The sequence below is a fragment of the Leptinotarsa decemlineata genome, unplaced genomic scaffold (assembly GCF_025532065.1).
Source record: "Leptinotarsa decemlineata unplaced genomic scaffold, Ldec_3_MD MMD2_tig00000576_RagTag_RagTag, whole genome shotgun sequence".
NCBI classification, from domain to species: domain Eukaryota; kingdom Metazoa; phylum Arthropoda; class Insecta; order Coleoptera; family Chrysomelidae; genus Leptinotarsa; species Leptinotarsa decemlineata.
Window position 1 is genome coordinate 3,710,202 of NW_027412551.1, and position 18,070 is coordinate 3,728,271.

The 18,070-nt window shown below is 33.7% G+C and overlaps 1 protein-coding gene across 1 annotated transcript in view; it reads right to left on the reverse strand.

Annotated features, from left to right (window-relative positions):
* The window catches only part of LOC111505266 (uncharacterized), a 347,102-nt gene that overhangs the window by 111,193 nt on the left and 217,839 nt on the right, over positions 1-18,070 (reverse strand). The window lies entirely within an intron of this gene.

Sequence of the window (18,070 nt, forward strand, 5' to 3'; positions counted from 1 at the left end):
ATTGACTCTTTAAATATTCAAATCTGAGAAGTTAAGCTCCTTGTTTTGTACGATATCTACTGTGAATTCAATTTTGTTATGCAGACTATTGAGGAAGTTTAAAAATTGAATAATTTGTATGAACCATCAAAACCAACTAGTACTTCATCAACGTATCTGAACCAAAACACAATATGTATTTCTGAGAATGGGGGGTTATTAAGAATGCGGGTATTTTCTAGTGTGTCCATGAAAGTATCTGCCAAATTTAATAACAATTTTCATCTACAAAAGTCAGGTCTCCCTATGACTCAATGCCTTTGATTGATGACTTCTGCCACAAACCGGGTTTTTCCACACGATGTTATAATTTGGCGAAGGAACTGGCGATTAATATTTTATATTCTGGCGGGAGCGGAGTTCAAATACAATAGGGTTTTCAAATATGTGTTCACTATGAGTTTTCAGAAAATGTAGAGATTGACAAATTCATTTGCATAGGAAATTAATTGTAATGTATTGAGATAAACTACCAAGTACGCTCCTGCACTCCGTCAGTTAAAAAAAGGCTCCTGGGCCCGAATGTATTGCAGACAGAATATGTTTTCGTACAGTAATAAATGAGCAACATTAGGCACTTGTTAAATTCTAACCTGAGAACACAACAACTGGCGACGAGGAAGTGGAAAAGAAAAATGTCAGACTAGAATTCGCTATACAACATTGATAAATTCATTTAAAAAGTGTCCAACTTCACAGTTTCTAGTGATCGTTTGAAATAATTTTTATCGCGAATTCAGTTGACTAGGAAAATAAAAAGGAAGCAATTATTTTGTGTTCACGAAGCGAGAAAACTCATTTACTGCGAAATTTATATACGCCAGATTTACCGGACACCAAGAGTTGTATAGTGTTAGAAAAAACTTTGCCTGATTTTTTGTCACCAGTGAAGTCACCATTGAACTTTTTACTGCAAGAAAAATGGAAAACGGAACAGTTTCAGAATGGTCGACAAAGGTGAAAGCTTTAGCAGCGAATTGTGATTTTGAAACGGAGTTAAAAACAGTCATAAGGGACGTTTTCATCATTGTATTAGGAGAAAACCAAATTCGCGACATGTGCTTTGAAGAAGACCCCAATGACTCAAGTTCTAATTTAGAAAAAATGTGAAGGATCGCTTTAGCAAAGGATAGAATGGTTCAAGAGTATTCTGAGTGAACAGTTTCTGCAGTAGAATTCAAGTCAGCACCAGTAATTCATTTCCGACATAAACAACAAGATCATTCAGACAGTCGGGATAAATCATCAGGTTTATCAACCACTCGGGAAAGAACAGTTCAAAATGTGAAATGTGGTGTTTGTTTCTTATTTTTGAAGAAACTATGGAATAGTCATTGAATAAAAGCCAGAACTTTTTTTTTTATTCAGGACAAAACCAGTTACAAAATGAAAACAATTTTGGAATGCACACTTGTAGGAATTAGGTAGTCCTTAAATGAAAGCAATACCCTTTTTTTCAGTGCAGTATCAGAATGAAAACAAACAATTTTGAAATGCACAAATGTGTTATCTATTTGAATGTTGAGAACTTGGTACAGACAGGCTGTGTTTTCCACTTTATGATTTCTCAATAGGATCTCCGTTAATGTACTTAGGAAAGTAATAGTGTTTGTCTCCTTGATGTTGAAGCACAACAGGCTTCCCTCACACCAACCTTTGAAGTTGTCTACATTATGATGAAAACAAAAGATTACTCAATTACGAGTTCAAAATGATACTTTTTCGTTGTATCATAAAAATAAATTCCACTACTAGTGCTGTCAAGAAATCAAATATTTCACAACTGTGTTTTTCCACCGATTTCTACTATACCCTTTTCAGTAAAACCGAACATTCTCGAGTATCATCGGCTGAATTATAGGGTAGCTTTGATCGTGATCATATTCAGTACGAACTACATGACTGTCATATATGTAGGCTTTCGATAATAATAAGTGACTCGCTTTGATCATTCAAAATACAATTCAATACTGCCTTCTTCAAATGAATTCTGCAGTACATAATTGCTTGTTTGATGTCGCTCGTTTACTTTACTTTACTTAAGACTACTAATGAACTTCATAACTTTCGATTACAATACCAGTATTGGAAAAGTCACAGAAGTCACATGAAAGGTGTTTTGGGTCCAAAATTTGAAAAAGAGTTTGAATGAAGTGATACCCAAAGTAGTATTTGTTTTGGGCTTTATAAGGTACGTGTATAGTTTCGAACATGACCCAAAAATATCCAACATGCATGTTACGTTGAAAAGACATTTCAACTGTCGAACACAGATATGTTATTTCAACAAAAATATATGAGTTTTCAACTCGTAGAAATGAAGTTTCGAAATTATTCACGATAATGTAATACGGTTGAGTCATGGATACATTCCAGTTTCAAGTGAAAGAAAAGATATGATCTGACACTTCAAAGAAGTTTCGGTCTGATTATTTCCCCCGATGCACAAAAATGATAAAACAGTTGAAGGCTACGCAGCGTTCACAGAGGCTTACAGCGATTAAATGCATTATACGTAATTTTCCGAATAGAGTGAACATAAATCGATGCTTCTATTTCACATACACCCTAAATTTGAAGAAATTTGAGTTTATATTATTGTTTCCTATTTCTGGAGTTAGATAATATCAACATATCTATTGATATGTCACTTGAATGTTTTGCATCTCATTTGAAAAAAAAAATACGACCCTGATCTGTCTTTACGGATAATCAAACAGCGATGGATCACAATTAGTTGGCTGAATAAAATGGAAAATATTTGTTTGAAGGTGATTGACAATGTTTCATGATGAATTTCACTAGTTCGGACTTCCATTGTCTAAAAAATAAAATGATTCGAAATCCCTGAAACAACTATAAAAGAAGAATTTGAAATAAATAGCTATGAGTAATAATTATATTAAGCAAAAAAAAATTGAAATGAATTGATAGTGACATAAAATACAAATGAAAATACAACAAGTGAACAAAAAAATAAAAATCAAGAAATACAAAATGAAAATAAAAATAAAAGAGTCAACAGATTTCAAGCCAAGTTAGTTCACGACGTTTCGATTGTTAGTATCCACAATCGTCTTCAGGTGATTCCTCCGAGAGATGACTATTTATGGGTCGTTCGAGTACTTTCACTTATCACCGCTTTTCATTTTTTTCGCTTCACTGGTTCAGTGGGAGATGACCATTTGGTGGGAGTTGGCCATTTTTCGCTTGATGATGGGTTTCCATATGTTGCGTTTTTCTACGCTGGCTTGGCTGAATACGTTGTTGGACAACATGTATGCGGCTTCCTTGAATTTTCTCCTAAACCAATGTTCCTCTCTGTTTCTTTTTATCTTCATTTTCAATTTGTATTTCTTTATTTTTTTTTGTTCAATTATTTTATTTTTATTTGTATTTTACAAACTATTGAAAAATGGAAAATACTCCTACAAACACGAAGAATTGTATAGAAACTGATGAATTGAAAAGGAATAATGAATTCTCCATAGCTGAATTTCGGAAATTTTTAATCGATGACATATAATTCCTAAAAAACTTCACTATCACCAGTTTTATCAATTCCAATCAAACTTTCTGTTTTTTTTTAACATTTCCACTGGTGTTTTGAAGCAGCATTTTCCAGAACTACAATAAATAGAAAATACGAAGAGCAAAAACTTGATAATCTCAAGCAATTGAATCACTTGAGTAAAACAAATAGATACTATGAAAATAGTAACATTGCTCATAAAATAAACAAGAAGAGTGTTGAAAAAGAAAGATGTTAGGAAATAATGAATTATTTCATGGAAAAGGTTCAGGATTGTATCGATGAAACCAAAACTATCTGCAGTATTATGAAACAACCACAAAAAATAATGAAAACAAATGTAAAGTACTGATTCATAATAATAAGATAATCGATAGCAAGGAAGAAGTCGTAGAAACAGTCGGGATGAATTTTTTAACAATAATTGACGGGAAAATCAGGACATATTTCCCAGGCAAATGTTGATGCAACCACATTTTTTGAGACAGTCACTACGGATGAAGTAAAAAGTTGAAGCCTCGTTAGACAATAAAATAAGTACATGACATAATGAAGTTTCTACAAGAATAATCAACGAATGCCTGGATATATTATCTGAAGTTATAGGAATAGGACATATTACAAACTTATGTATTTCCTTTGGAGAATATCCCGACCTGCTGAAAATTGTTGTCCTTGTCACTAAACTTAATTTCTTCATAAAGAAAATATTATGATCTTAATTTCTTCATAAAGAAAATAGCATATAACAACCATATTCTCGCCAATTTAATTGAAAAACTGATCTCCAATAAGAACAAAAAATTGATCATGAAGGAACTATACCTAAGTCAGGAAGAACGTAAAGAAGGCAAAAAATATGCTGGCATAAGTTATTCAGGGAAGCTCTCAGAAAATATAAAGAACTATTTTTCAAAACTCAACATAAGCACATCATTTTCTAATAAGAATAATTTGGGAAACATGTTATTCAACGCAAAACCCAAAAGGGATAAATGGAAATAATTGGGCATATACAGACTAGAATGTGGGGACTGCCCAGCAGCTTATACAGGTCAGACAGGCAGAAACTTCGACATAAGATACCGAGAACATGTATTATCAGATAAAAAATCAGCCATATATAGACATCTAAAAGAAACAAACCATACAATAAATAAAGGAAACATGAAAATTATTCATACATGTAACAAAGGAAGGGAGATGAATTTATTGGAAGCGTTGGAAATAAATAAATTGTCCAATGACCCCAAGTTCATAACGCTCAACGACCAACTAGATCTATGCAGCTCGCTCCTTTTGAATTTAGGAATTTTATGATCCATCCAATAGTTGGTAATCGTGACATATTGTAATATTGGTAACGTGTTAGGTCAGATACCTAGAGCAGATACCTGTCCACACTATTTAAGACGCAAATTGACAATTTGTGGTAGTTACTTGATAATGGCCTTATAAGCCGAAACCGGTCGTAACGAATAAATAAACACAGTAGAAACTAGACAAAAGTATTTTCTTTATTGTATATTCTACATGATTTTGATTTCATTTTCCAGAATGAATTCTTGGCATTAACAAGTTCAACAAAATTATTAGTAAAAATAATTGACTCATATTTTACTTGGCAAGAACCTATAATAGAGTTCAGCTCCAAGAAAATGAACCCCTTACAGATACCGAAGCACTGATATTATTTAATTTTACCAGTTTCAGATCATTATTCACAACTGTATTGGGTTTAGCAACTGAAGTGACAGAAATCATTCCAAAACGTCATGAAGAGAGATTGTTCTTTGAAATAAAAAACTAACTGTTGCCTGTATATTCATTCTAAAAATATATGTCACGTGTTGTTTTTTTTTAATTCAAAATGATTCATCCTGAAATCCTTTACATTTATATTATACCGGAGAAATATGACCTCTCCCATCTACATAATTATTATTGTGTGTTAGGCATGCTGCTGTGAACATCGCATCGCAAGGAGCTCCGTTGTTTCGATAGTTTATGTAGTGTCTTCAAAGTATTTTTAACAAATTTTTGGTGGTTCGAGTACTCACGAAGTATTATCTAAGCGTACACAGAGTAGTGGGAAAAAAAGGTAAACTAGAAACGACACTTTGAATATCAAACAAAGCAGTACTTATACATTGTTGCCAGTTGTAAGAATGAGTAAAACGAGGAGCAATACTGTATCTAATTTTGATGATGGCCAACTCGAGACACTAGTCGAGAAGCTAGTTCCGAAAATCAATACCAAAATGGACAGTCAGATGGAGAAAATAACCGAACTGTTCAAGCAAATGGAAGCCAGAATGGAGAACAAAATTTGTGATCTAGTTAGAAAAACTGTGGAAGAATCTACTAGGGAGAATAAGCAGCATATCAAATTAATCACAAACAAACTTGATTATATAGAGCAAAAATCAAGAATGAACTTTTTACGACTGGTGGGAATCAGTGAGATGCCTAACGAAAATCTGCCAGAGAGAGTTCTTAAAATCATTAATGAAGACTTAAAAGTGGCGTGCAATGTCTTGGAAATTGATAATGTATTTCGTTTAGGCAAATCACCAGACGTAAACACGAAACCAAGAACAGTTGTCATTAAATTCGTTACTAATCTAAAAAGAAATGAAGTATACAAAGCAAAGTCGTCATTGAAGGGAAGAAGAATATTTATCAACGAAGACCTTACAAGTCAGCGATATAAACTCAAAAAGAAAGCTAATGAAAAATATGGAAACGTCTGGACTGTAAATGGACGAATTTTTGCAAAATATGGCAATGGTGTAAAAATTATTGATGAGGACTCAGACCTTTCGTAGAAACAAAAAAGTTTGTAAACAAAAAAAAAGTATGGGTACGAATTTGTTTTGTGTATCCTGTAAAGGCTTTCGCACACTACAGATTTCTGTCAATGTAATTTTCTGTTGATCATTATCAGACAATATATAATCCATAATTCATTTTTTTATTCAGAATTACTGAATTTTTTTTATGAGAGCTCATAGCGTACCTAGTTTTTCAGCAAGTGGCCTATACCATGAACGTATACTACCAGAACTGTAGGGGACTTAATACAAAATTACTTGATTTTCATAGTAGATCACTTGACGATGAGTTTGATGTCATCCTAGCAGTAGAGACGTGGTTGCAAGATGAAATAAGTGATGGGGAGGTTGTTGACGCGGAACTATATAACATACTCAGAGCCGATAGAGATTTGATACTAACTAATAAGAGTAAGGGAGGAGGAGTATTAATAGCAATTAAGAAAAATTACAAAATATTACGTTATGCCAAATATTGCAGATTTTTTGAGGCATTGGTAGTTGACTTCAAGGTGAGTAATCAAAAATATACTATGGTCCTTATTTATATACCACCAAGCAGCTCAAATGATACATATAAGTCAATGTACGAATTCCTGCAACAACATATAACCAATATTAATAACACATTTATAGTAGGTGATTTCAATATTCAGGGTATTACCAACACATTTATTGACAACGATAATTTCAACGAGCAATTCAACTTATTACGAGATTTCATTGATTTCAATTCATTTAAGTTATTTAACGATATAAAAAATGATCAAGAAAGAATATTGGACCTGATAATGGGGTCGGAATATAATACAATTGTAGTAAGTAGAGACTTTCTTCCTTTTGTAAAAGAAGATTACTATCATCCAACTCTTAATTTCACAATCAATACAAAAAATATTAAAAAACATACATATAAAGTACAGGAGTCCTGGTATAATTTCAAAAAAGCCGACTTTCAACAGCTAAGTATAGAGGTGAGAGATGCCGACTGGAGCCTCGTTTTTGATGAAACAGATGTAAATAGGGCTCTGGATAAATTTTATACAGTTTGGAACAACGTGATAGCAAATAATGTACCTAAATATATATTTTATAAAAATGCGAAAAAGTTTCCAGTTTGGTTTACAAATGAAGTTAAAAGCGTACTGAAAGAGAAGAATTACTATAGAAAAATTAAAATGAAATCTAATTGGAATAATGAGAAATATAAAGAATTACGTAGGAAGGTTAAAAATCTAATTAGGAAGGAGAAAAAGCAATACATAAAAAATTTGGAATCGAATGTTACTAAACACATAAATCAATTCTGGAATTATGTGAATAGTAAAAAAACAAATAAAACTTGCTTAGGCAGCTTTACTTATAAGGGCAAAATGGTGGCAGATGAGGGTACCGCAGAATCGTTTGCAAATTTTTTCTCATCTGTTTACTGTGAAGAAAAAGCATCATACAATGTAAACCTGAATGATTCTAATATGACAAATGACTCCTTTCAAATACATACAATAACTGAACTTGACTATAATGAAGCTGTCAAAAAACTTAAACCCAAAAAAGCTGCGGGAATTGATGGCATCCCTCCTTATATATTGAAGGGCTGTTATGAATGGTTAAGAGGTCCATTACTTCATATTTACAATTTAATAGCTGAGTCAAATATTTTTCCTGAATTTTGGAAAACATCTATTACCATACCTATATTCAAATCGGGGAATGAAATAGAAATTGAAAATTATAGAGGTGTCTCAATTATGTGTGCTCCGTCTAGGTTATTGGAGCAAATTATATATTCGAAACTGTATAAATTCGCAAATAAATACATAGCACCTGAACAACATGGCTTTATGACCCAGAAGTCAGTAAATACTAATTTATTTATTTTTAGCAACCATGCTTTTAAAACTTTACAAAATAAATCTCAATTGGACATAGTATTCACAGACTTCCGTAAAGCCTTTGATCAAGTAAATCATGATGTGCTTTTGCTAAAAATTAGTAAATTTGGGTTGTCGAGGAATTTTCTTGAACTGATTAAAAATTACTTGAGAAATAGATATTTCATTGTTAAACATAATGGGAACACTTCGGGAAAATTTTATGCTAATTCCGGTGTTCCTCAGGGATCAAATCTAGGACCTCTTCTATTCTTATTATTCATTAATGATTTACCCTCGGTCTTACATCATTCACATTGTCTGATGTTTGCAGATGATCTCAAAATTTTTAAACGTATTCAGACTGTTAGAGACTGCGTATCATTGCAAAAAGACATCAACAACATTGTGAATTGGAGTTATACTAATAAGTTATTTTTCAATATAAAAAAATGTTATACGTTAACAATATCCCGTTTGAAAGATGTGATCAAATTTGAATATCATATGGATGGAGAGGTCCTGGGTGAAAAAACCGAGGTGAAAGACTTAGGCATTACTTATAATAGTACTTTTTCCTTCACAAAGCATATAATGCTATTAGTAAAATCTGCAAATCGTATGTTGGGATATTTAATGAGACAAACGCGTGAATTTAATAATATAAATACAATTAAATTACTCTACTATACTATAGTTAGACCAAAACTGGAGTTTGCTTCAATAATTTGGACAGGAGAATACAAAACTACTTTAAAAGAAATTGAAAAGGTTCAAAACAAATTTCTTCGATATCTCTATTTTAAAAAATATCATAAATGGCCCGATTACAATTTAATACGAACATCACGGCTAAGGAGCGAATTCAAAATATTATCATTAGAACAAAGACGCAATTTGTCAGCCCTGATATTCATATATAAAATAATTAATAATCGAATTGATTCCCCCGAAATCCTACACTTGATTCCGTTTCATGTCCCTTCACGCCGTACTCGACATACAATTATGTTCAATATTTCTGTGTCAATATCTAGCACTAGATCACCTCTCGCAACCATGTTGATATTAGCTAATGAATTCAATGAAATAACGGATATTGATTGGTCTTTACCATATTCCAATTTCCGTAACACAATACTGAATAATATACTGAATATATCTTCGTGAAAATTAAATCTACCTAAATCTGTACCCCAACAGTTCTTATAGTAAGTACGTAATAAAAATATATTTCTTTTTAAGTTGAATTTACATTGTATGTATTGTTAATAATAGGAATCCATGTAATAAAACTTAACAAGTTTGTATGGATCAAATAAATAAATAAATAAATAAATAAATAAATAAATAAATAAATAATGTAGCACGAAGGACTGATAAATCTATCTATCTATCTATATATCTCGAATACGTAGCTCAATGGATCTAAATAGCTAAGTGCGTTTCCAAGATTTTAAAAATTTAGCTTTCAAACGAAGAAATCCATCGCCCAACAATTTCAAGATCTGATAAAAATATTATACAGGGTGATTCAAAAGTACTTTGACAAACTTCAGGAGGTGATTCCTCAGAATAATATAATATGAATTGTCCAAATAAATAAATGTCCGGAAACCCTTCGTTTTCAAAATACAGGATGTTGAAGTTTTATTTTTATTTTCGTTTTTTTCAAATAACTTTTGAAATACTGAACTTAATTAAACGAAACTTGGTAATAGGAGGTTTTTGAGGTGTCGAATTCGAACCTGATGTTCTTATTGCTCTTACTCGTAGGGGGCGCCATCTACACGTCTTTTTCTTTTTTAAAGATTCATAACTTTTTTAGGCGTACTTCTAGCACATTTTTCAGTAAAAAAATCGATTCCTCTGTCATATCTACGTAAATAAGCTGCTCTTGTTACTAGTCGCTGTAAGCAACCGTTTTCTAAATATTTGGGCTTGAAAACTTCAAGTCGATCATTTGATAAACGATGCATGTTGAAGTTATTACGAATATCTTGCATTTTTCACAAGAATGCTTTGAAAATAAATTTGATGTTTGTGAGTAGTTTTGGTAATTACATATTTTGTGACAGTTAGACGTTTTGTTGAAGTTTCCGTAAGTATATAGAAGTAGAAAACACTTATTTTGAAAAAATGGATTATTTGAACAATAATGCTCATTTAGCCGATATGCATTTCGTTTATGGCCTTGCGGATGGCAATGCGCGCGAAGCAAGACGTATTTACCAGGAGCGATTTCATAATCGAGTACTGCCTTCAGCTCCAACATTTGCTAGTCTCCACCGTTGTTTGGCAGAAACAGGTAGCTTTAAGAGGGCAGCTGATATTATTGGAAGACCACGAGCAGTCCTAACCCCAGAGTTGGAAGAAGCTGTTTTAAACGCTTTCGAGGAGAATCCAGAAACAAGAACAAGAGTAATTGCTGAAGCTGTCAATTATACTCACTCCACAGTTTAGAGAATTATCCACGATCAACAGTTTTATCCATACCATATTCACAGGGTACGAGCCCTTTTGCCACGAGACTTTTCCCAACGCATTACTATGTGTCAATGGTTTTTGAGGAAATTGGCTGGAAATCCTCAATATTTAAGATGTACTCTTCACGGACGAGGCAAACTTCCCCCGAAATGCTATCACAAACTTTCATAACAACCATGTTTGGGCTCTCGAAAATCTGCACGCAGTTAGTGAAATGCATTATCAGTATCAATTTTTTGTAAATGTATGGGCGGCAATAATTGATAATTACTTGATAGGTCCTTTCTTTCTTCTGCTCCGACTGAATGGCGCAACTTACAGACACTTTTTAGAAAATGAATTGCCGGGACTACTTCAGAATGTACCATTAGAAATTCGTATCCGCATGTGATTTATGCATGATGGGGCTCCGGCCCATTTCAGCGTTGTAGCCAGGGAATTCCTTAACACAGTCTATCCAAATCGATGGATCGGTAGGGGTGTAGAAGAACCTAACCAGGCGTGTGCACCAAGGTCCCCAGATCTAAACCCGATAGATTTTTATTTTTGGGGACATTTGAAGTTACTAGTTTATAAGACTCCAGTAGTGAACGAGGAAGATCTAAGGAACCGAATAGTAGACGCCTGTGAAACAATAAGAAACACACTAATAAATTTTGAGCGGGTACGAGATTCAATGACTAGACGACTGACTGCCTGTATCTTCGCTGGAGGTGGACACTTCCAACAATTTATTTGAATACAATTTAGTTTCGTTTATAATCGCTTATTCTACATATTCAAAATTACCTGAAATGAAATGTTGACATTTCTTGCAAATTTTATTAAAACAAATACTGATTATGCACCCTTGATACAAAAATAACTATTTCGTTTAAGGATGTCATAAAGGAACGTACCCAACAGTAATGACCTCTTGAAACGAGTAAAATGTCAAATTCATTTCCAAAGCATTCTTGTGAAAAAAGCAAAATATTCGTAATAACTTCAACATGCATCGATTATCAAATAATCGACTTGAAGTTTTCAAGTCCAAATATTTAGAAAACGGTTGCTTACAGCGACTAGTAACAAGGGTAGCTTATTTACGTATATATGATAGAGGAATCGATTTTTTTACTGAAAAATGTGCTAGAAGTACGCCCAAAAAAGTTATGAATCTTCAAAAAAGAAAAAGACGTGTAGGTGGCGCCCCCTACGAGTAAGAGCAATAAGAACATCAGGTTCGAATTCGACACCTCAAAAACCTCCTATTACCAAGTTTCGTTTAATTAAGTTCAGTATTTCAAAAGTTATTTGAAAAAACGAAAATAAAAATAAAATTTCAACATCCTGTATTTTGGAAACGAAGGGTTTCCGGACATTTATGTATTTGAACAATTCATATTAGAATATTGTGAGGAATCACCTCCTGAGGTTTGTCAAAATGCTTTTGAATCACCTGTACAATCAAGTAATTTGCTCAGCAGATTTTCTAATATTCTTGATTTGCTTGAATATGCGATATTGAGGAATGTCCTGTTTTTAATTGGTTTCGTTATCCTCTTTTCAAAAGTGAGGTGATGTTATTCTAAAAAATTATCAGTGAAAGTAATGGAATAAAGACACTTGACTGGATCCTTTTACTAGCGATTGTCATAAAAAAACGGAAAACTGATTATACGTGCTCTTGAGTCAAATAAAAGTTGAGTGCCTTAAAGTGAACAGAAATGTCCCTTGTTGAAAGTAATTCAGTTAGGAACTCCTCATTTTTATGGGTTGAAGTGGTTGGATTGCATGAATTAGAGATCTCTTTTCATTCTTTCGCGGCTTGTAATCCGTTTATCCTCGTGCTGATTTGCCTTTCAGAGGTCTTTTTTGTCATTTCAAGTTCAAAATTCTAAATTCAAATGAGCTAGACAATAAACATTCAGTTGTTTATCTAAGAATTCCGTTATAACAGCACATGATTATTCATAATTATGACGACTCACCCTCTCATCTTCCTCCTAGGCAAACACTCCTGAATCTTTACGAATTCAGGTCTGTGTGTAACAATGTAAAACTTTGAGTTCCATGAATTTCAGTTCTATGGATACCTCAGAACCGATTTGTTGAATTCGCATTCATGAAATCTTCATATTTCCCAATTCACACAAAATATCACTGAAGTATATACATACACTTTTTCTCGAATCACCTTGTCTATTAGTGAAAGGCGTATGAAAATGCGTTCAATAGTTTTGCAGTTTATAATATCTGAAGAGGCGCGAATTTCAAGAAAATATCAGATGGAACTGAAAATGACTGCATGATAACCTGATGTGATTCCAATTAACGTCTAATTTGTGCAAAACAATATTCATTGTAGTAAAAGAGAAAATCACAAAAATTTCCTTCGAATGTATTCGATAACAATGTGCCCACCAAACCATAAGAATCTCTAAAAATTTCAACCTCAACTAAATGAAGATATAATAAATTACTCAAACTTCATCAAAAGAAGAACCACTTGGTGTAAAAAGGTTTATCAATAAGCTCATTCTCATTCAAATTTTGAAAGTTTTCACGATTTGTCTCTTCTATTCATTCTGTAGCCACTTGAAGAGTTGGCTTTACTAAGTGTAGGGTTCATGTACGCGTGAAGACATAAAAGTAAGTAGATTTATGAATTTGACAACAAATTCCATCTTAAACTTGGAATAATTTTTATCCAGATTGTTCAAATGATAACAAAATTGGACTTTTCCGTTCAGAATATCCATCTTCATTGCATATTTCTCATACTGACTTATCCATTAGCAATTTGTAACATTTGGCTTGATTGAACTCTATAATCCTTTGGAGAAATTTGAAGGTTTCTTTGCTCACCAGGCAATTCTTCTCAGCAGTAGTGAAACTCCAATAAGAAACACGAACAAGTGATTTTGATGTTTGAGGAACTTCTTAAAATTTGGTCTCCACTTAATGCCCCATACTGTAATTACCACAATTTTAACAGTAGAGTAGTCCAAACGCCAGTTCTAAGAGGTTAGGTTAGGTTAGGTTTGTATTGGATCTTTCGAGGGAGTGTATTTTAAAATTGTTAAGCAAGTACCTACACATGCAGATATTTTATTTGAATTCAGATTGTGAAATGTGTAAGGTATTTTAAGGCTCTTTTCAAGTTCAGTGACTACCCAAGTGATGACCCAGCACCTTGGCTAACAGACAATTTGAAAATTAAAAAAAAGAGCGATATAGGGCGTTCTAAAGTTTAAAAAAATATGAATCTGAATTTATAGAATATAAAAAAATCAGAAATTATACATTTTCAGTAACCAGAAATGAGAAATGTTTTTGAAAACAGTGATTCAAGAACTTCTTGGAGAACACTTAGGAAATTGAGTGTTTGTACTTCTCGAAAAACTGTAATTCCTGACAATTCGGCCAATTCTGATGCATTGAGTAATTATTTTTCTACTTACCTGCGAATTATTTTTGATTAAACAGTTCAGCTGCTCCTAGAAGACTTCAAAGTCTATACTAATAAATTCAAATATGAAATAAAGAAATTTCCACTTTCCTAACAGTGAAACTCAACAGGACGAACTCTTCAACCACTCTACACATTGTATGTATTGTATGTATTTCTTTTTCAGACTCTTCTCATAAGTATGCAACCTTAATTACCGAAACAATTTCATGCGCCAAATTATAAAATCTTTCATATCTATGTTATCTCTCTGATAATGAAGCAGTCAACCATAACTTAACGATTTTATTTACTATAGCGACAGGTAAACTTCGCCATCAGTCTCATTATTTATTTATTCACTATATGTTGACTATCATCAATAAAAGACGAGTTATTATCATTATACTTCACTTGTATTGTTGTACTTGCAAGTGGATAGGATGAAAGGTTGATTCCGGGTTGGATATGCGGAAATATTTTTTTGATGTAACAAAAAATCTTTTTTTATGAATTAGAAATGATATTTCACAAATGTATGAGATGATGGGGTTGAACATTTTATGATTTGCAAAGGAAACTACAGAAACATTTTCTATATCTCAAACGAAAAACCATTCTGATTGCCAGACTCCATATGTGAAATAAATGGTTTTAAATGATGATTTCTATCGAGTATCACTTATATAAAGTATCTCGTCAGCCAGATTACATTATGATAATTGTGAATGAACCGATAGCTAATACTGATTTACTTTACCTCTTCTTGAACATTTAAAAAACCTTCATTTCAAATAATATATATTCCGCTTGGTCAAAATTATACACCGAAAATAATTCACAACAAATTAACATATAATATTGTGAAGTTAAAACTAAACTGAAATGATTTTACTTTTGCCTTACACAAAATACTAAAAACCTTCCTTTGAATACATCATAAACTTTATATCAACTGGTTTCAGTATTCTTTCTGTACTACTCTGATATTTCACAAATATAACCTCATTGCTACCATTTGAAACTTTCGGTTTTTCAACTACAGAATTATCGTTCCTTTGAAAGTAGTTGACAATGTTTCCAGGAATCCAACCACCATCAATCGACTAAGAGAGGAATCATCAAGACTCTACTAGACCGTGCTTTCGGGCTCTGTAATACAAAGGTAGATTTCGAAAAGGAACTAGGCATCATCAGAAATGACCTTCAACGGAATGGTCACTCCAAAGTGATGACGGAACAGGCTTTAGCTAGAAAACAGCAAGAGCTCCACAAGGAAGAGAAGCCGCCACAACCAGTACTCGTACTTCCCTACATCAGAGGATTGTCGGAAAGGATAAGAAGAGTTAGGTCCAAGTATAACATCAGAACCTGCTTCAGATCTGGGAACACTACCCGTAGCAGCCTCACAAAAACCAGGCCACCAAACGTGGACTGCGATTCCAAGAATTGCATTTTCCGGATACCCTGCGAGTGCGGAGAATCATACATCGGTGAAACTAAGAGGCCATTGAAAGTTCGCATTGCCGAGTATGAGAAACACACATAGCGAGAAGGAACTAGCAAAATAGTAGAGTACGTTTGGACTATCAACATAACATCAAGTGGGCTTAAGCTGAAATCATTTAAAAGGAAAAACACTGGTTTAGGAGAAAATTTAAAGAAGCCGCATATATGTTGTCCAACAACGCATTTAGCCAAGCAAGCGTAGAGATACGCAACATATGGAAACTTCTAATCAAGCGGAACACGACCAACTCTCGCCAAACGATCAGCTTCCGCTAAAACCAATGATGTGGAGAGAGGAAAGAGAGAATGATCTGAAAATAGTCAGTTATCACCAGAAGATGATTGTGGATACTAACAACCGAAACGTCGTGAAGTAACTTGGTTTGGAATATTTTAATTTTTAATTTTCATGTCTTATGAATAATTTTTTTAATTTTCATCTCGTGTTAATAGTAGAATTTTTCTGATTTTTCTGGTCGTTGCTTTTATTTCATTTAATTATAATTTCAGTTTTTTTAATTTTTTGCACAATATAATTGTTATTTTTCAGCTAATCTTTTTTAATTTTTCTACAGATTCTTTCAGGTATTTCAAATCCATTATCATCATATTAATTTCACTAGTTCGAACTTCCATTGTCTACTATATAAAATGATTTGAAATTTCTGAAACAACTAAAAAAGAAGAATTAAAAATGAATAGCTGAAAATAACAATTATATTAAGTAAAATAAACCTGAAATGAAATAATAGTGGAATAAAATATAAGTAAAAATAGAACAATTGAATAAATAAAAAGAAAGAAATGAAAAAAGAAAATAAAATGTGGAGAGATTCCAAGTCACCTTAGTTCACGACGTTTCGACTTTTAGTATCCACAATCGTCTTCGGGTGATGACTGGACTGATTCCTCCGAGAAATGACTATTTATAGGTCTTTCGAGTACTTTCACTTATCCCCGCTTTCCATTTTCCGCTTCACTGGTTCCGTGGGAGATGACCGTTTGGCGGGAGTTGGCCATTTTTTGCTTGATGGTGGGTTTCCATATGTTGCGTATTTTTGCGCTGGCTTGGCTGAATACGTTGTTGGACAACATGTATGCGGCTTCCTTGAATTTTCTCCTAAACCAATGTTCCTCTCTGTGCAAGATCTTAGCTTGGGACCACTCGATGTTGTGTTGATGGGTCCAAACATGGTGTGCTATTCCTGATTTCCCCTCGCTATGTGTGTTTCTTGTGCTCGGCAATGCGAACATTCAATGGCCTCTTAGTTCCACCAATATAGGATTTTCCGCACTCACAGGGTATCCGGTAAATGCAATTCTTGGAATCGTAGTCCGCGTTTGGTGGCCTGGGGTGATTCTGCTACGGATAGTGTTACCGGATCAGAAGCAGGTTCTGATGTTGTACTTGGAACCAACTCTTCTTATCCTCTCCGATAATCCTCTTATGTAGGGAAGTGCAAGCACTGGTTGTGACGGCTTCTCTTCCTTGCCAGGATCCTGCTGTCTTTTAGCCACAGTCTTTTCTACCATCGCTTTGAAGTAGCCATTCCATTGAAGATCATTTTTGATGATGTCTAGTTCTTTCTCGAGACCTTCATTCGTATGACAGAGCCCAAAAGCACGGTCTAATAGAGTCTTGATGATTCCTCTTTCAGTCGATTGATGGTGGTTGGATTTGTGGTTCAGATACTGTCCCGTATGAGTGGGTTTTCGGTTTACAGATGTTTCCCACTTAGTGTCGGCACTCTTCACCAAAACCTCTGAGAATGGTAATTCGTTTTGGATTTCCTTCTCCATTGTGGAAGTGATGGAAGGTCTCACGCTGTTGATGTGTTTCAGGACGGCGTCTAGTTCAGCGTGAGACCAGGAAATCAGAAATAGCAGACTATGTTTGGACCCATCAACACAACACCGAGTGGTCCCAAGCTGAGATCTTGCATAGAGAGGAACATTGGTTAAGAAGAAAATTCAAGGAAGTCGCATACATGTTGTCCAACAATGTATTCAGCCAAGCCAGCGTAGAAATACGTAATATATGGAAACCCATCATCAAGCGAAAAATGGCCAACTTCCGCCAAACGGAACCAGGGATTTCAAATAATTTTATATAATAGACAATGGAAGTCCGAACTAGTGAAATTCATCATGAAACATTGTCAATCACCTTCAAACAAACATCATATTAAACAATGGAAGTCCGAATTAATGAAATGCACTACAGAATAACTATTTGTTTTGTCTTCTGGAATGATTGCTAGATACCTTCTGTTTCTTTCTATAACTGATCCATTATCTAACCTAACTTTATATGACCTATGTTTAACCTTATTATTACCTCTTCCGGTTACCATCTAGAATT